A 20,793-nucleotide genomic window follows, 5' to 3' on the forward strand; every position below is an offset into this window, starting at 1 on the left:
GCTCCGAGCTGCCAAATTTGAGGTAGCAGAGGCAGCGTTCAGGGAGGGATAGGGCTACGGATGATGGCACACGCTGAGTCTCAGGGATCTGGAGTGCGTTGTGGGATGTGGTGGGTCCTATCAAGAGAGCAAACCGACCTGCGACCCCAATGAGCAAGCAACCACCCTGGCGCGCGCAGTTGAAATTATCGATCTGTCCCATGGCCACACTCAGTGCATCTGCAGGACCAGAGACCAATTTGGCATTTTGCCAATAGAGCATGTGTGGGGCTGAATCAGTGATATTGTGCATCGGGTCTGAGGGATCCAGGGAGCCTTGGGTTTGAATTCAGAATGAAAAGCCTTAGGATCTGCTACATTCAAAACCTGGGCTGTGATTATGGTTTGGTTTGAGGCACAGGATGTGCAACAGCTCTGTGGTTGCCTTCGTGCACCCGTACCACAAGTATGAGAGGACAAGGAAGTGTGGTCCAAGACCACAGCGTGAGAAGAAGAAGGATTTCCTTCAGTTTATCGCTCAAAAGCGGATGCTACATTTTGGATGGCACCGGCACGGTTCGGCAGCGAGGACACCAAGTTCGGGCTGCGGGATCATTCCAGCAGGCCCTGATGTGTGACATCCATAGATATGCTTCCACTGGTGTTTCTGTAGACAGAGAAGCTCTTGGAAGAACTGGTTTCAGTGGGACATTCCCGTGGAACTACAAAGCACAAGCGCACTCACACTCTGCTCTTCTAGAAACACTCCAAAATAACATAGAGTAGAATGCAGAGCTGAGAACCTTTAGAAGCTCCATTTCCACCAGAGGAAGTGTCCTGTGCTCTTTCAGATTTGTGAGATAAGCGTAATCAAAATGAGGTTATCCTAATCGAAATAGTATGGGGGGTTCATCACAACAAAGGCAACACCAGCAATTGGAGATAGACCAGACAACACACACAGGAACAGGACATGGCATCAATGTCTAGGAAAATTTGTCCTCACAGAAATCCCATGCAATTGTGTAGAGCCAAGAGTCTAAAGTTTTCACTTAACCAAGCCATAGAAGTCTACATTAGATACCCGAAATTACCTGACCAGTAGAGATGAAGAAATACAGTAAAAGGAAAATGAAGTACCATTTTCAGTTCCAAAGAGATTGAAGGCCCTAAAGATAAGCTTTCAGGCAACTAGACTGCAAAACGCTCTCCAGAGCAAGTATTGAAAATGGAGGTGAGGGAAACACTGAAGAACAACAGTGTCTCAGAATCACAAAAGGCAGAATACCAGAAAAGGGGAAGAGAAAGCCTAAAGACGAGCTAAATAATATCAGAAAACGCAGTGGATGAGAAAATATCAGGGCTAACATTCCGTCCTAAGCAGACTAGATATTGCAGAGGGACGCGTGAAAGTTTTTGAAGACAGGGGAACAGAAATCCCTCGGTCAGAAGCACACATAGGAAAGCAAGTGCAAACCAATGAAAACATTGCTGTTGAATCCTGGTTTAAGACAAGGCATGAAAGACTAAAATTCGAAAGAGTCCCAGATGGAAAAGCAAGAGATAAAGAAACAAACAATGTTTGAAAAGTTATGTGTAGAAAAATCAGACTGAAACTTGCTGAAAGCCAAGATAGAATCATCTAGGCGAATTCAGGAAGTACACAGCGTCCAAAAGAGGTGGAATCCCAATAGACTTAGCAGCAGCTGTATGATCCAAATCAACAAAGTTCATGAGCATCCCAGTGATTTAAAATGCGCCTGGAGGAAAGCAACATAGTCACAAGAGAACCTCCAGAGGGGTTTCAGCTGCTATCTCAGCAGCAATATTGCAGGACAGGGAGGAGTGCCAGGACATAGACCATAGCTTGAATGGCAAAATGCTGCCATCTAGGGTAGCCTATGCCACATGACCACCATTTCTAATAACAGCAGAGCTAGAGAATGCCACAGACCTGCAAATCTTAAAAGAATTCAGCAGTTCGAAACTTATCCTAAAAGAAAGGTTGAGAATTCTCCCCGGAAGGGATAAGCAGCAAGATGAAATGGAAAGAAGAAGACCCTTATTGGAAATGCAAGAAGAGCATGAGTGGAAAAGAAGAAACAAGAAGAAAGCAAGGAGGACATCAAAACCCTAAAGATGGGAGAGGGAAGCAGGAAATCATAGGGGATTGGAAGCACTATCTTAAGGGAGTCAGCTTATATGACTATCTGTTGGAAGCAAACGGAGAGATGCATGGCCTGACGTGTTTGCAAAACAAACGAGAAGCAGACCAAGAAAGAATCAAACAAACAAACAACACAAAAAGGGTAGGGTAACATGAATATTCAAAAGAAATTACTCAAGGTGATGTCAAGGATCATTCAGTACGCATCGACCCAGTATCGCGGCTTGAATGTACTCAGCACACCTGTATTCGGAAATCAGAGGCGTGCATTTATATTCGTAAATATTGTTTCATATGAGCATATCATGACCTAACCCAAATGCCTATTAGGAATCCAATGGATTCCTAGTCCGTGATATAGACTTGCAAGTCTTCCAACAGGATGAATGAATGCCATATTCTACACTACGTCGAGATGAAATGGCACAAGCCTATAACAAGGAAAAGTAGCTCCGCAAAAGTGTACTAAGATCAAAAGAGACAGGCAGTAAAGTGCACATTGGGGATTGTATCATTCCTAGGAATTTCAGCCCCCTTGAAACAAATGGATAGATGTCCCGTGAATGCGGGTGTTTCAGCAGAAATCAACCGACGGCTATGTATTGCGGGTGTGCCCATATTACAGGAACAATAGTTTCCCTTAGTGGGTCTCTGTGTACTGTGAACTGTTAGAAAGTTTAAAGACGTGTGAAACATTCAACTGAAAATGGACACACTTCCCTCCGTTGCTACAGTGCATACAGATCTGAACAAAAGGAAAGAGGGAAGAAGAAAGGCCCATGGGACGCTAGTGGGTAGAATCACATTTACCTTAGGAACCTCTCGTCGGATGCAGCCCCTCCCCCAACACTGACAAGATGCAGCAGCCATTGGGGATGGCAGTTAGCGGTTGGATTCCAGGTGGAATGTTGGTGTGTACCGCGAGGCTTGTTGTGGCTGGTGGATCCTAGGTAACCGGGCAGAGTTCTGTGGGTGGATCAGTGCGATGGAGGGGCTGCCGCCCTCTGTGGAGCTTGGCTTAGGTCTTTGGTCCGGGAAGCTGTGTCAGTTCGAGATACTGCTGCTGCCCAAAGACCTGAGTTCACGGGTCAGTTTCCAGAACCTGAAAGGGCAGACATTGGAAGATCTGCCTGTCTTCAGCTTACTGGAGAGGCTCCGAGGTCCTTTCAGACTTGCCCAGTCCTGTTGAAGTCGACTTTATGGGAGACACGAAGAGAAGCTGGCCGAAAATATGGCTGCACGGATTGAGGAGAGATGCGAACACATTGATGAGAGATGTTCTGCTACAATAGAGAATACTGGCCTGGAGACAGCTGTAGAGGATAGCAGGCTCGAAAGGCATTCATGAGACATATTGAACCTCGCTGATACTAGCAGAAACATACGGAGGGCCACCGTGGACTGGAGGAAGTTCCTCAATTCTCTGCTCCAAGAACGGGTCCAAGATCTCTGACGTCTAAAGAGAAGAGATGGCAGAGATGATAAAAACGCTCATGTTCTTGAAAGAGGTCAGATAATCCACACGACCCAAGGGGCAATTCCAAGCCATTCAGATCAAAGTGCCCCAAGCCCAGGTAAGCCTTTTCCCAGGTTTGGGCCTAGCTATCAAGCACTTGCTCTTCCCTCCCCTCCACTCAGGCATCCATTTTGAGGGATCAGTACCTGAGCTGCAATGAAGCCAGTAAGAGAAGAGCAAGCCCCTCCTAGAATCAGAGTTCCTCTAGCTTCATCCTCTGTGAACAGGGAACCCCATAAAGGTCAAATACTCTCGTATGAAATAGATAGGAATTGAATACTTAGCTCCCACAAAGAAACGATGGCCTTCCGCTAGATTCAGCAAATGCTGGGTTCATGTCTTCTCTGGGGTGAAGGGAGTGTGGTAAGTGAGGGGAATCTTTGACTGAACTTGAATCTGTATTAGGCCTCCGTTTTTCAAGACAGTCTAGGTACATATTAGAAGTCAGATAGTGAACGGAACTGTAAAAGTCGCCAATGACATGAAAGACACAGCTTATGTGGACCGTCTTTCAATTGAGTCAAGCCCCCGGGGGCAATCGATCATGGGGGTGCAGACTTGGTTGCATTCAAGTGCTTTACCCAACATGATCGGATGATTAAGCGTTCTCATCACTGATAGAAGAACACCTGGTTCTCAGTAGCCTAGCATAGCTGCAGCAGGTTTCTCATAGCTATAATGCCTCTAGGTTCTTTGGATTCAAAGCTAAATGTATATATTTAGTTCGTTTCCTCTTGTATTTTCCTTGAGAGGGATGTTACACCTTGAAATGCCAACATTGACCAGTAGGTGTCATCGGGAGTAAAGGGCACCACATGCACAAGTGAATCCAAGCTTGGGGGTTATTTCATGTTTCCATTAGTTATTTCATGGTTCCTGTTGGTTTCGGAGGCTTCAACAGTAAAGAGTTGACATGACCCCTTTAACAGTTCGGACTGCTAGTTTGCATTCTATCTGTCTATGTTTTCCTGAGAGCTGACAAAATGTTACCGAAATTGACAAGTCTGGCTTCTAGGTCGAATTAGTATGTTTCAGAAACTAACTTCATTTTCGTATAACTCCCAAAACATTTATATAAATTCTATTAAATTTTTAGAGACTGCAAATGAGATATCAACACAATGTCAAAACTGGAGTCTTCGGACAATCCCTCCCACCACGGCTGTATAGAAACAGAGAGATAAAAAAAAATCACATTTCTGTGAAATGTATCTGGAAAGTGTTGATTCATCGATGCCCAGTTGACAGAGAAGCAGTGCAACCTGCGCTCACTCGCTCCCATGAACACAGCAATGGAAACATCCACTCACCCAGCCCTTGGCACAGGACACTTGCCGAGGAGAGGCCTGTTACTTCCAAAGACAGGATGAGGCCTCAGAACACCTGGAAGCAGGAGAAGGAAAAGCAGGGAATGGATACCAGTGCATGGTCTGAGCCCTGTTGATGGAGCAGTAAAGGTGAAACTCTCTTTAACTTGGACGCACACTCTCAAGCGGACAGGAGACATGGGACTGAAGGTGATGCGCTGAGTGTTAGAAGAGTGCACAGCAGATGCTTGGCTGACAGAACGCAAAGAATCCAGTGCAAAATATCCCCACAGTTGATTCTGAGACCAAGCTCCGAGCTGCCAAATTTGAGGTAGCAGAGGCAGCGTTCAGGGAGGGATAGGGCTACGGATGATGGCACACGCTGAGTCTCAGGGATCTGGAGTGCGTTGTGGGATGTGGTGGGTCCTATCAAGAGAGCAAACCGACCTGTGACCCCAATGAGCAAGCAACCACCCTGGCGCACGCAGTTGAAATTATCGATCTGTCCCATGGCCACACCCAGTGCATCTGCAGGACCAGAGACCAATTTGGCATTTTGCCAATAGAGCATGTGTGGGGCTGAATCAGAGATATTGTGCATCGGGTCTGAGGGATCCAGGGGGCCTTGGGTTTGAATTCAGAATGAAAAGCCTTAGGATCTGCTACATTCAAAACCTGGGCTGTGATTATGGTTTGGTTTGAGGCACAGGATGTGCAACAGCTCTGTGGTTGCCTTCGTGCACCCGTACCACAAGTATGAGAGGACAAGGAAGTGTGGTCCAAGACCACAGCGTGAGAAGAGGAAGGATTTCCTTCAGTTTATCGCTCAAAAGCGGATGCTACATTTTGGATGGCACCGGCACGGTTCGGCAGCGAGGACAACAAGTTCGGGCTGCGGGATCATTCCAGCAGGCCCTGATGTGTGACATCCATAGATATGCTTCCACTGGTGTTTCTGTAGACAGAGAAGCTCTTGGAAGAACTGGTTTCAGTGGGACATTCCCGTGGAACTACAAAGCACAAGCGCACTCACACTCTGCTCTTCTAGAAACACTCCAAAATAACATAGAGTAGAATGCAGAGCTGAGAACCTTTAGAAGCTCCATTTCCACCAGAGGAAGTGTCCTGTGCTCTTTCAGATTTGTGAGATAAGCGTAATCAAAATGAGGTTATCCTAATCGAAATAGTATGGGGGGGTTCATCACAACAAAGGCAACACCAGCAATTGGAGATAGACCAGACAACACACACAGGAACAGGACATGGCATCAATGTCTAGGAAAATTTGTCCTCACAGAAATCCCATGCAATTGTGTAGAGCCAAGAGTCTAAAGTTTTCACTTAACCAAGCCATAGAAGTCTACATTAGATACCCGAAATTACCTGACCAGTAGAGATGAAGAAATACAGTAAAAGGAAAATGAAGTACCATTTTCAGTTCCAAAGAGATTGAAGGCCCTAAAGATAAGCTTTCAGGCAACTAGACTGCAAAACGCTCTCCAGAGCAAGTATTGAAAATGGAGGTGAGGGAAACACTGAAGAACAACAGTGTCTCAGAATCACAAAAGGCAGAATACCAGAAAAGGGGAAGAGAAAGCCTAAAGACGAGCTAAATAATATCAGAAAACGCAGTGGATGAGAAAATATCAGGGCTAACATTCCGTCCTAAGCAGACTAGATATTGCAGAGGGACGCGTGAAAGTTTTTGAAGACAGGGGAACAGAAATCCCTCGGTCAGAAGCACACATAGGAAAGCAAGTGCAAACCATTGAAAACATTGCTGTTGAATCCTGGTTGAAGACAAGGCATGAAAGACTAAAATTCGAAAGAGTTCCAGATGGAAAAGCAAGAGATAAAGAAACAAACAATGTTTGAAAAGTTATGTGTAGAAAAATCAGACTGAAACTTGCTGAAAGCCAAGATAGAATCATCTAGGCGAATTCAGGAAGTACACAGCGTCCAAAAGAGGTGGAATCCCAATAGACTTAGCAGCAGCTGTATGATCCAAATCAACAAAGTTCATGAGCATCCCAGTGATTTAAAATGCGCCTGGAGGAAAGCAACATAGTCACAAGAGAACCTCCAGAGGGGTTTCAGCTGCTATCTCAGCAGCAATATTGCAGGACAGGGAGGAGTGCCAGGACATAGACCATAGCTTGAATGGCAAAATGCTGCCATCTAGGGTAGCCTATGCCACATGACCACCATTTCTAATAACAGCAGAGCTAGAGAATGCCACAGACCTGCAAATCTTAAAAGAATTCAGCAGTTCGAAACTTATCCTAAAAGAAAGGTTGAGAATTCTCCCCGGAAGGGATAAGCAGCAAGATGAAATGGAAAGAAGAAGACCCTTATTGGAAATGCAAGAAGAGCATGAGTGGAAAAGAAGAAACAAGAAGAAAGCAAGGAGGACATCAAAACCCTAAAGATGGGAGAGGGAAGCAGGAAATCATAGGGGATTGGAAGCACTATCTTAAGGGAGTCAGCTTATATGACTCTCTGTTGGAAGCAAACGGAGAGATGCATGGCCTGACGTGTTTGCAAAACAAACGAGAAGCAGACCAAGAAAGAATCAAACAAACAAACAACACAAAAAGGGTAGGGTAACATGAATATTCAAAAGAAATTACTCAAGGTGATGTCAAGGATCATTCAGTACGCATCGACCCAGTATCGCGGCTTGAATGTACTCAGCACACCTGTATTCGGAAATCAGAGGCGTGCATTTTTTATTCGTAAATATTGTTTCATATGAGCATATCGTGACCTAACCCAAATGCCTATTAGGAATCCAATGGATTCCTAGTCCGTGATATAGACTTGCAAGTCTTCCAACAGGATGAATGAATGCCATATTCTACACTACGTCGAGATGAAATGGCACAAGCCTATAACAAGGAAAAGTAGCTCCGCAAAAGTGTACTAAGATCAAAAGAGACAGGCAGTAAAGTGCACATTGGGGATTGTATCATTCCTAGGAATTTCAGCCCCCTTGAAACAAATGGATAGATGTCCCGTGAATGCGGGTGTTTCAGCAGAAATCAACCGACGGCTATGTATTGCGGGTGTGCCCATATTACAGGAACAATAGTTTCCCTTAGTGGGTCTCTGTGTACTGTGAACTGTTAGAAAGTTTAAAGACGTGTGAAACATTCAACTGAAAATGGACACACTTCCCTCCGTTGCTACAGTGCATACAGATCTGAACAAAAGGAAAGAGGGAAGAACAAAGGCCCATGGGACGCTAGTGGGTAGAATCACATTTACCTTAGGAACCTCTCGTCGGATGCAGCCCCTCCCCCAACACTGACAAGATGCAGCAGCCATTGGGGATGGCAGTTAGCGGTTGGATTCCAGGTGGAATGTTGGTGTGTACCGCGAGGCTTGTTGTGGCTGGTGGATCCTAGGTAACCGGGCAGAGTTCTGTGGGTGGATCAGTGCGATGGAGGGGCTGCCGCCCTCTGTGGAGCTTGGCTTAGGTCTTTGGTCCGGGAAGCTGTGTCAGTTCGAGATACTGCTGCTGCCCAAAGACCTGAGTTCACGGGTCAGTTTCCAGAACCTGAAAGGGCAGACAGTGGAAGATCTGCCTGTCTTCAGCTTACTGGAGAGGCTCCGAGGTCCTTTCAGACTTGCCCAGTCCTGTTGAAGTCGACTTTATGGGAGACACGAAGAGAAGCTGGCCGAAAATATGGCTGCACGGATTGAGGAGAGATGCGAACACATTGATGAGAGATGTTCTGCTACAATAGAGAATACTGGCCTGGAGACAGCTGTAGAGGATAGCAGGCTCGAAAGGCATTCATGAGACATATTGAACCTCGCTGATACTAGCAGAAACATACGGAGGGCCACCGTGGACTGGAGGAAGTTCCTCAATTCTCTGCTCCAAGAACGGGTCCAAGATCTCTGACGTCTAAAGAGAAGAGATGGCAGAGATGATAAAAACGCTCATGTTCTTGAAAGAGGTCAGATAATCCACACGACCCAAGGGGCAATTCCAAGACATTCAGATCAAAGTGCCCCAAGCCCAGGTAAGCCTTTTCCCAGCTTTGGGCCTAGCTATCAAGCACTTGCTCTTCCCTCCCCTCCACTCAGGCATCCATTTTGAGGGATCAGTACCTGAGCTGCAATGAAGCCAGTAAGAGAAGAGCAAGCCCCTCCTAGAATCAGAGTTCCTCTAGCTTCATCCTCTGTGAACAGGGAACCCCATAAAGGTCAAATACTCTCGTATGAAATAGATAGGAATTGAATACTTAGCTCCCACAAAGAAACGATGGCCTTCCGCTAGATTCAGCAAATGCTGGGTTCATGTCTTCTCTGGGGTGAAGGGAGTGTGGTAAGTGAGGGGAATCTTTGACTGAACTTGAATCTGTATTAGGCCTCCGTTTTTCAAGACAGTCTAGGTACATATTAGAAGTCAGATAGTGAACGGAACTGTAAAAGTCGCCAATGACATGAAAGACACAGCTTATGTGGACCGTCTTTCAATTGAGTCAAGCCCCCGGGGGCAATCGATCATGGGGGTGCAGACTTGGTTGCATTCAAGTGCTTTACCCAACATGATCGGATGATTAAGCGTTCTCATCACTGATAGAAGAACACCTGGTTCTCAGTAGCCTAGCATAGCTGCAGCAGGGTTCTCATAGCTATAATGCCTCTAGGTTCTTTGGATTCAAAGCTAAATGTATATATTTAGTTCGTTTCCTCTTGTATTTTCCTTGAGAGGGATGTTACACCTTGAAATGCCAACATTGACCAGTAGGTGTCTTCGGGAGTAAAGGGCACCACATGCACAAGTGAATCCAAGCTTAGGGGTTATTTCATGTTTCCATTAGTTATTTCATGGTTCCTGTTGGTTTCGGAGGCTTCAACAGTAAAGAGTTGACATGACCCCTTTAACAGTTCGGACTACTAGTTTGCATTCTATCTGTCTATGTTTTCCTTAGAGCTGACAAAATGTTACCAAAATTGACAAGTCTGGCTTCTAGGTCGATTTAGTATGTTACAGAAACTAACTTCATTTTCGTATAACTCCCAAAACATGTATTTTAATTCTATTAAATTTTTAAAGACTGCAAATGAGATATCAACACAATGTCAAAACTGGAGTCTTCGGACAATCCCTCCCACCACGGCTGTATAGAAACAAAGAGATAAATAAAAAATCACATTTCTGTGAAATGTATCTGGAAAGTGTTGATTCATCGATGCCCAGTTGACAGAGAAGCAGTGCAACCTGCGCTCACTCGCTCCCATGAACACAGCAATGGAAACATCCACTCACCCAGCCCTTGGCACAGGACACTTGCCGAAGAGAGGTCTGTTACTTCCAAAGACAGGATGAGGCCTCAGAACACCTCGAAGCAGGAGAAGGAAAAGCAGGGAATGGATACCAGTGCATGGTCTGAGCCCTGTTGATGGAGCAGTAAAGGTGAAACTCTCTTTAACTTGGACGCACACTCTCAAGCGGACAGGAGACATGGGACTGAAGGTGATGCGCTGAGTGTTAGAAGAGTGCACAGCAGATGCTTGGCTGACAGAACGCAAAGAATCCAGTGCAAAATATCCCCACAGTTGATTCTGAGACCAAGCTCCGAGCTGCCAAATTTGAGGTAGCAGAGGCAGCGTTCAGGGAGGGATAGGGCTACGGATGATGGCACACGCTGAGTCTCAGGGATCTGGAGTGCGTTGTGGGATGTGGTGGGTCCTATCAAGAGAGCAAACCGACCTGCGACCCCAATGAGCAAGCAACCACCCTGGCGCGCGCAGTTGAAATTATCGATCTGTCCCATGGCCACACTCAGTGCATCTGCAGGACCAGAGACCAATTTGGCATTTTGCCAATAGAGCATGTGTGGGGCTGAATCAGTGATATTGTGCATCGGGTCTGAGGGATCCAGGGAGCCTTGGGTTTGAATTCAGAATGAAAAGCCTTAGGATCTGCTACATTCAAAACCTGGGCTGTGATTATGGTTTGGTTTGAGGCACAGGATGTGCAACAGCTCTGTGGTTGCCTTCGTGCACCCGTACCACAAGTATGAGAGGACAAGGAAGTGTGGTCCAAGACCACAGCGTGAGAAGAAGAAGGATTTCCTTCAGTTTATCGCTCAAAAGCGGATGCTACATTTTGGATGGCACCGGCACGGTTCGGCAGCGAGGACACCAAGTTCGGGCTGCGGGATCATTCCAGCAGGCCCTGATGTGTGACATCCATAGATATGCTTCCACTGGTGTTTCTGTAGACAGAGAAGCTCTTGGAAGAACTGGTTTCAGTGGGACATTCCCGTGGCACTACAAAGCACAAGCGCACTCACACTCTGCTCTTCTGGAAACACTCCAAAATAACATAGAGTAGAATGCAGAGCTGAGAACCTTTAGAAGCTCCATTTCCACCAGAGGAAGTGTCCTGTGCTCTTTCAGATTTCTGAGATAAGCATAATCAAAATGATGTTATCCTAATCGAAATAGTATGGGGTGTTCATCACAACAAAGGCAACACCAGCAATTGGAGATAGACCAGACAACACACACAGGAACAGAATATGGCATCAATGTCTAGGAGAAATTGTCCTCACAGAAATCTCATGGAATTGCGTCGAGCCAAGTGTCTAAAATTTTCACTTAACAAAGCCCTAGAAGACTACATTAGATACTTGATATTACGTTATCAGTAGATTTGAAGAAGTACAGTAAAAGAAACAATAAGTACCATTTTCAGTTCCAAAGATATTGAAGGCCCAAAAGATAAGCTTTCAAACAACTAGACTGCAAAACGCTATCCAGACCAAGTGTTGAAAATGGAGGTCAGGAAATCACTGAAGAACAACAGAGTCTCAGAATCACAAAAGGCATAATACCAGGAAAGGGGAAAATAATGTCTGAAGACGAGCCAAAGTATATCAGAAAACTCAATGGATGTGAATATATCAGGGCTAAAATTCAGTCCTTAGCAGACTAGATAATGCAGAGGGACGCGTGAATGACTGTGAACACAGGGGAACAGAAATCCCTCGGTCAGAAGCACACATAGGAAAGCAAGTGCAAACCAATGAAAACATTGGTGTTGAATCCTGGGTTAAGACAGGGCATGAAAGACTAGAATTCATTAGAGTCCCAGATGGAAAAGCAAGAGATAAAGAAACAAAAAATGTCTGAGAACTTATCTGTAGGAATATCAGACTGAAACTTGCTGAAAGCCAAGAAAGAGTCATCTATGCAAATTCAGGAGGTACACAGCGTCCAAAGGAGGTGGAATCCCTGTAGACCTACCAGCAGCGGTATGATTCAAATCAACAAAGTTCACGAATATCCCATTGATTTAAAATGCACCTGGAGGAAACGACATAGTCACAATGGAACCTCCAGAGAGGTTTCAGCTGATATCTCGGCAGCAATATTGCAGGACAGGGAGGAGTGCCAGGACATAATTCACATCCTGAATGGGAAAATGCTGCCATCTAGGGTAGCCTATGACACATGACCGCCATTTCTAATAACGGCAAAACTAGAGAATTCCACAGACCGGCAAATCTTAAAAGAATTCAGCAGTTCAAATCTTATCCTACAAAAATGGTTGAGAAATCTACCCTGAATAAAATATCAGCAAGGTGAAGTGGAAAGAAGAGACCTTTATTGGAAATGCAAAAAGAGCATGAGTAGCAAAGAAGAAACAAGAAGAATGCAAGGAGGACATCAAAACCCTAAAGTTGGGAGAGGGAAGCAGGAAATCATTGGTGATTGGAAGCACTATCTTAAGTGAATCAGCTTATATGACTCTCTGAAGCGAACCGAGAAATTCATGGCCTGATGTTTTTGCAAAACTAACGGTATGTAGACCAACAAAGATTCAAACAAACAAACAAACAAGCACCAACTGTGTATGGTTGGCTGACATATACCAAAGGAACCATGAGTATTCAAAAGAAAATACTCAAGGTGATGTCAAGGATCATTCAGCACGCATCGACCCAGTATAGCGGCTTGCATGTACTCAACACACTTGTATTTGGAAATCAGAGGCGTGCATTCATATTCGTAAATATTGATTCTTAAGAGCATATCGTGACCTAACCCAAATGCCTATTTGGAAGAAAATAGAGTCCTAGTCCGTGATATAGACTTGCATGTCTTCCAACAGGAAGAATGAATGCCATATTCTTCCCTACGTAGAGAAGAAATGGCATAAGCCTATAACAAAAACAATTAGCTCTGCAATAGTGTACTAAGGGCAAAAAAGACAGACAGTAAAGTGCACATTGGGGTTGGTTTCATTTCTAGGAATTTCAGCCCCCATGAAACAAATGGATCCATGTCCTGAGAGTGCGGGTGTTTCAGCAGAAATCAACCGACGGATATGTGTTCCGGGTGTACGGATATTATAGGAACATAAGTTTCCTTTATTGGGTCTCTGTGTGCTGTGAACTGTTAGAAAGTTTAAAGACGTGTGAAACCATCAACTGAAAATGGACACACTTCCCTCCATTGGTACTGTGCATACAGATCTGGACCAAAGAAAGAGGGAAGAAGAAAGGCCCATGGGATGCTAGTGGGTAGAATCACATTTACCTTAGGAACCTCTCGTCGGATGCAGCCCCTCCCCCAACACTGACAAGATGCAGCAGCCATTGTGGATGGCAGTTACCTGTTGGATTCCAGGTGGAATATTGTTGTGTACCGTGAGGCTTGTTGTGGCTGGTGGATCCTAGGTAACCGGGCAGAGTTCTGTGGGTGGATCAGTGTGATGGAGGTTCTGCCTCCCTCTGTGGAGCTTGGCTTAAGTCTTTGGTCCGGGAAGCTGTGTAAGTTCGAGATACTGTTGCTGCCCTATGGCCTGTGTTCACGGGTCAGTTTCAGAAACTTTAAGAGCAGACAGTGGAAGAAATGCCTGTCATCATCTCACTGGTGATTCTCCGAGGTACTTTCAGAATTGCCCAATCCTTTAGAATTTGACTTTATAGGAGACACGAAGTGAATCTGGCAGAAAATATATCTGCACGGATTGAGGAGAGATGCGATCTCATTGATGAGATTTGTTCTGCTACAATGAATAATACTGGCATGGAAACAGCTGTAGAGAATACCAAGCTTGGAAGACATTCATGGACATATTGAGCCTCGTTGATACTGTCATTAACATGTGGAATGTGAACGTGCACTTGAGGAAGGTACTTAATTCTCTGCTCCAAGTACGTGTCCAAGATTTCTTCCATCCAAAACATAAGAGAAGATAGAAATGATAGAAGCTCTCATGTTCTTCGAAGATGTCTTGAAATTCCAAACGTTCCACGGGGCATTTACAAACCACTCAGACGACCAAGCACCAAGCCCTGCTAAGCCTTTTCCCAGGGTTGTTCCTTGCTCTCAAGCACTTGCTTTTCCCTCCCCTTCACTCAGTTATACATTTCAGAGAATCAGCCCTTGAACTGCATTGAAGCCAGTAGGAGCACAGGAAGACCCTCCTAGATTCAGAGTTCCTCCACCTTCACATTCTGTGCACAACAGTGAACTCCTCCATGGTCAACTACTATGGACTAAAATAGGTTGGTTTGAATTCTTAGCTCACACTGTGAAATGATGATCTTCCCCCAGGTTCAGATCATGCTGGGGTTATATGTACTTTGGTGTGAAGGGTGTTTTGTAAGTGAGTGGATTCTTTGCCTGAATTTGAATATTTATTTATCCTCAGTTTTTCAAAACAGTATTTGTAACTATTATAATTCTGTTATTGAAATGAAGTGTAATTGTTGGCATAGATATGTAGTGACACATTTTTTGTGGACCATTTTTCCCTTCAGGCATGTACCGGGTGCAAATATGTGGTTGCCATATTTGTCAGGTTTAATTGTGTTTCTCAACATAATTGGATGATTAAACATTCTCATCTTTCATAGAAGAGCACATGATTCTCAATAGCCTAGCAAAACTTTTGCAGTGTTCTCGTATCTATAATGTCTCTAAGTGCTATTGAAACCAAGCCTATATAAAAATACATTGTTTGGGTTTCTTTGTGCTTTCCTAAATAGTAATGTTGCCCCTTGAATCGCCAACATTGACCAGTATGTGCCATTATTAGGAAAGGGCACCACATGAACAATGGAAACCCATGGTTGTGGTTGTTAATGATTCTAAGAATTATTTCATTGTTTTTCTTAGTGTTGGAAGCACCAAGAGAAAAGTGTTGACCTGCCTCCTTCATGAATTTTGGCTGCTAACTAATATTTTCTGTGTATTTTTCTTATTTGGGTATTTCAAGCTGATACCTAAATATGGCAACTCTGTCTTGTAGTTAGATTTAGTATATTTCTAAAACTATCTTTATTTTGATACACTTCCCATAGTATGTAATTCAATTCTGTTAACTATTTGAAAGTCTGCAATGGAGGTATGTACACATTGTCAGACCTGGAGTCTTCGATCACATCCTTCCACCATTGATATAGAGAAATATTGCTAAATAAGGATCAAGTGTCTGTGAGTTATGTCTAAATTGTGTTAATTTATCCATGCCAAACTGGCAGAGTACCAGTGCAAACTTCGCTCACTCTCTCCCATGTATACAGCAAGATAAACATCCACTCTCCCGGCCCTTGGCTCAGGATCCCTGCTGAATAATGGCCAAACATCTCTTACTTCAAAAGTCAGAAAGAATTCTCACATAACCTGGAAAGAGTAGAAGGCAAAGTAGAGAATGGAAATCAGTGCAGGACCTGACCTTTGGTGAAGGAGCAGTAAAGGGGAAACTGTGTTTTACTGGGATGCACACTCTAAAGTGGACAGGTCATTTAAGATGGAAGACGATGCGCAGAGGGTTAAAAGAGTGCATAGTGGACGTTTGATTGACATAACTGAAAGCAATAATCACAAAATTTCTCTGCAATTGATTCCCAGACCAATACTCCATCTGCCAATTTTGAGCTAGGAGTGCCTGTGGAATCTGTGTTAGGGGTGTGGCTGATGGCACAAATTTATTCCCAGGGGTTTGGAGATTGTTTTGGGCTGTGGTTGGTACTATCTAGAGAACAGATCTGCCTGGGTCCTCTCTTAATATTAAATCTGCTGGCATATGTGTTGTGGATTAGCTTAGTAACCCAGGGACTTTGTCACAGTCTTTTCACATCCACAGTATAATTGCTCATTTTCTCCATAAAGGAGAAATGGTCTCAATCAGAGCCATCTTTATCTGGTTTCTAGAATCCAGGGCAATTTAGTGTTGAAATAAGATTCTATAGCCAAAAGATCTGCAACTTTCATAGGCAGGATTGAAATTTCTTATTGTCCAAAGCAGAGGTTTTTGAAATGCTCCATGCTTGCCTTTGAGTTCCCATGCCTTATTGACAAAAGTTCTTGGAGCAGAGATCTGATGAAAAATAGGAGAATTTGAAGCCTTTCCAGCAACCTTGCCTACCACATGCTAATGCAACTATAGTTGTGGTGCTGACCCAGTACTACACTAAGGACCCAATTGTGGCACTGCAGGATTGTTTCAGCAGGTTCTAATGCATGACATCATTAGATTTGTTTCCACTTTTATTTTTGTTTGCAGAGAACCTGAGGGAACCCACTATAAAATTTTGACTTTTCCGTGGCAACAGTGAGGACGAATGCACTTTCATGAGTGTGTATTGGAACAATTCCCTCTCCACATATCCAGCCTGCAGCCCAGAAACCATTTGGAAACCTCTATTCCAGCAAAAATTAGTAGTCCCAGCACTGTCAGAGCTATGATAAACATTTAACCAAAATGACACTCTGCTAACTTTACTAGAATAGGTTATATTCACCACAACAAAAACCGCAGTAGCAATCATAGATATAACAGGAAACAGACACAGAAGGAATGCATGGCATCATTACATACCAAAAACAATCCTCACAGCATTAAAACTAAATGTGCACAGAAATGATTTCACTTACAAAAGCCGTTCAAGTCTATAATAGATAACTGATAATCCTTAACCCATAGCGATAGAGAGATATAATAAAGTTAAAACAACTATTCCAAATTTTCAAAAAACAGGAGTCTCCTGAAAGAACATCCAATGTATTAGACCCCCAAAATTTACTAGAACATGACTTGAAAAGGGAGGACATAAAAACATTGAAGGAAATCTTGAGTCTATGAATACAAATGCAGGCTAGTATAAATGGAAAAAGAAACACTTTAGATGAGCCAAATATAATCAGAAAACTCAATGGTGAGAATAGCTAAGCGAAAGACAGTCCAAATCGGACTAGATAATGCACAGGAACAAATAAATGACTTAGAAAACAGGATAACCGCAATCACTCAGTCAGAACACGACATAGAAAAGCTAGTGAAAACCAATGCAAGCAATGCAAATGAAATCTGGGATAAGAGAAAACATACCAGTGTATGACTCATAGTTATCCCACATGGAAAAGAATAAAGACAAATGGTTTGAAAAGGTATTTGAAGAAATCAGACTGAAATTTTCTTAAACCAAATATAGAACCGGCTATCTCAACACAACAAGCACAGAGCGTCCAAGCATAACGAACCCCAGTAGGCCTACAACAATATATATTCTAATTTAAATGGCAAAAATTGATAATAAGGAAATGATTCTAATTGCACCAAAATAGAAACAAGTGTATTGCAAGAGAACTTTTTAATGTCTTCAGCTGATTTCTCAACAGATAGATTGGTATTTTTTTCTTCCCTCTTTCCTTTTGTGTTGATCTCTATTCCAAGAACTGATGAAAGGCAGATTCCTTCAGTGTAAACAAGATGAATGGGCAGAGATTCTAAAAGTGTTCAAGTACTTGGAAGAGGTCATCAGAATCAACACATCTCAAGGGTCTTTTTCAGACAATACAAGAGACCATGCACCAAGCCCTGTTTATCCTTTTCCCAGGAGTGGGCCAATGTATTAAGACTTGCTGTTCCTTCACACTAAACCAGCCATGCAGGTATAACCTCAGTCTGCTACTGCAGGAGAATTAGATCCAGGTCCAATTTTACCAATACTGTAGGGAGAACCTGAGCCTGCTACTGCAGGAGACACAGCACTGTGTCCCATTTCACCAATCTTTCAAGGAGACCCTAAGCCTACTCCTGCAGGAGACTGAGAGCCGAATCACATTCCACCAGCTGCGTAGGAAGACCATCATGCCTTCACTTGCAATGGATCCAGGAATGTGTCCAATTACACTAGCCTTGTAGGGAGACCTTGAGCCTGTTCCTGCAGGAGAAACAGATCTCTGTCATTTTCCACCATCCCTCCAGGAAGATGCAGGGCCTCCTCCTGCAGGAGACTCAGGAATTGGTCCAATTTCACCAGTCCTGCAGGAAGACTCTGAGCCAATTCCTGCAGGAGACCCAGGACTGGGTCCCATTCCATCAATCATGCACTAAGACCTTGAAGTGGGTCCAATTCCACTAGCCTTGCTGGGTGACCCACAAGCCTGATCCTGCAGGAAAATTAGAGATATGTCATATTCCAGAAGCCCTGCAGGAAGACTGAAAGCCTGCTTCTGCAGGAGACCCAGGAATAGGTCCAAATACGCCAGCCTTGCTGGGAGAGCACAAACCTTATCCTGCAGGTGATACACAGTGAGGTACAATTCCAACAGCCCTGCAGGGATATCCTGAGGCCACTTCGGCAGGAAACACATGACTGGGTCACATTCCAATACCCCAGAAGGGAGACCGTGAGCCTGCTACTCCAGGAAACCCAGAACTTAGTCCTATTCCACCAAACCTGCAGTCAAACACTAAGACTGCATCTGCAGAAAACACAGTGCGGGTCACATAACACCAGCCCTGTAGTGAGACTACAAACCTGCTCCTGGGGGAGACCAAGCCATTCACAGAGAATATGAGCCAGCTCCTGCAGAAGAACAAGAGTTGTGTGACATTCTACCAGCTCTGCAGGTAATCCATAGGCTTGCTCCTGCAGGAGACAGACATCCCAGTCCAATTCCATCAGCCTCTCCAGGGAGAACCCCAGCCTCCTCCTGCAGGAGAGCCAGAACTAGATCCCATTCCACCAACCCTGCATGGAAACACTGAGCTTGCTCCTGCAGCATACCCACAGCCAAGTCATATTCAACAAACCCTCCAGGGAGACACTGAGCCTGCAATTGTAAGAGACCCAGGACTGGGACCAATTCCAACAGCTCTCCAGGGAATCCCTCACCTGCTCCCATAGGAGACTAAGAGCCATCAGTTCTGGTGGGGTCCCTGAGCCTGCATCTGCAAAAGAACCACAGGGTGGAGTCACATTCCACCAGCCCTGCAAAGAGAACAGAACCTGCTACTGCAGGAGACACAGGACTATGTCCCATCCCACCAACCTTGCAGGGATACCCTGAGCCTTGGACCAAGGAATGGGACAAATTCTGCTAACCTTCTAGGGAGACCATGAGCTTCTCCTGCAAGAGAACCAGAGATGGGTCATATTACAGTATTCTTCCAGGAAGAACCAAGGCCTGCTCCTGCAGGAGATGCAAGAACAGGCCCAATTCCACCAGCCTGAAGGCAGAGTCCAAATCTGTTCTGGCAGGTGACCTAGAGAAGGGGCCCATTCCACCAGCCCTGCAGGGAGACTCTGAGCCTACTACTACAGGAGACCCAGGAATGGGTCCCACTAAACCAACCCTGAAGGGAGACACAGAATCTACACTTGCAGGAACCACAGAGCCAGGACACATTTCATCAGCCCTGTAGTGACCCCTGAGCTGGGTCCAATTACACTATCCTTGCAAGGAGACTCTGTGCCTACTCCTGAAGCAGAACCAGTGATGGGTCATGTTCCAACAGCCCTGCAGGAAGACCTGGAGCTGCTTCTGCAGAAGACTCAGGACAGGGTCTGATTCCACCATCCCAGCAGTGAGAAAACTAGCCTGCTCCTGCAAGTGACCAAGGTCTGAGTCATATTCAACTAGCCATGCAGGAAGGACATAAGCCTGCTGTTGCAGGAAACTCAGAACCATGTGCCATTCCAGCAACACTGCAAGGAGACTCTGAGCCTGCCCCTGCAGGAAACAGAAACCCAGTCACATTCCACAAGCCCTACAGGGATACCAAAGCCTGTACATGTAGGAGACCCAGGCCTGGGACCAATTCTACCAACCCTGTGGAAAGACCCTGAATCAGCTCTAGCATTAGACTAAGAGCCATGTCACATTCCACCAGCCCTACAGGTAATTTATCAGCCTGCAACCTACACCTTCAAAAGACCCAAGAATTGGACCAATTCCAATGGCACTGCAGGGAGACCATGAGCCATGTCCAATTCCACTAGCCCTTCAGGAAGGCCCCAAGCCTACTCCTGCAGGAGAACCTGAGATTTGTCATGTTGCAACATGAGCCTGCTCCTCCAGGAGACCCAGGACTATGTCCCATCCACCAGCCCTGCAGGGAAACCCTGAGACTGTCCCTTCAGGAGAACCACAACTGGGTCACATTTCACTAGCAATGCAGGGAGACTTAGAGCCTACACCTTCAAGACACCCAAGAATTGGAACAATTCCAGCAGCACTGCAGGGACACCATTAGCCAGGTCCAATTCCACTAGCCCTGCATGTAGACCCCGAGCATGCTCCTGTAAGAGACTCAGCAATGGGTCTCATTCCACAAGTCTTGCAGGGAGAAACTCTTCCTGTTTCTGCAAGAGACCAACAGCTGAGTCACATTTCACCAGCCCTGAAGGGAGACCCCAGTCCTGCACCTGCAAAGGACCTAAGACTGGAACAAAATCGACTAGCCCTGTAGGGGGACCCTGAGCCTGCTTCTGAAAGAGAATCAGAGATGGGTCATATTCCAACAACCCAGCAGGGACAGTCCAAGCCTGCTCCTGCAG

General features: G+C 45.0%; 1 long non-coding RNA gene across 1 annotated transcript in view; it reads right to left on the bottom strand.

The window, feature by feature from the left end:
* Positions 1–8,634: 8,634 nt before the first annotated feature.
* LOC140693235 (uncharacterized) overlaps positions 8,635–20,793 on the bottom strand; it is a 55,906-nt gene continuing 43,747 nt past the window's right edge. The window contains exon 19 of the long non-coding RNA XR_012068959.1: positions 8,635–8,882. This is a non-coding gene — a long non-coding RNA (uncharacterized lncRNA). The remainder of the gene's footprint in view (positions 8,883–20,793) is intronic.

Source organism: Vicugna pacos, unplaced genomic scaffold (assembly GCF_048564905.1).
Source record: "Vicugna pacos unplaced genomic scaffold, VicPac4 scaffold_19, whole genome shotgun sequence".
In the NCBI taxonomy this organism is placed as follows: Eukaryota; Metazoa; Chordata; class Mammalia; order Artiodactyla; family Camelidae; genus Vicugna; species Vicugna pacos.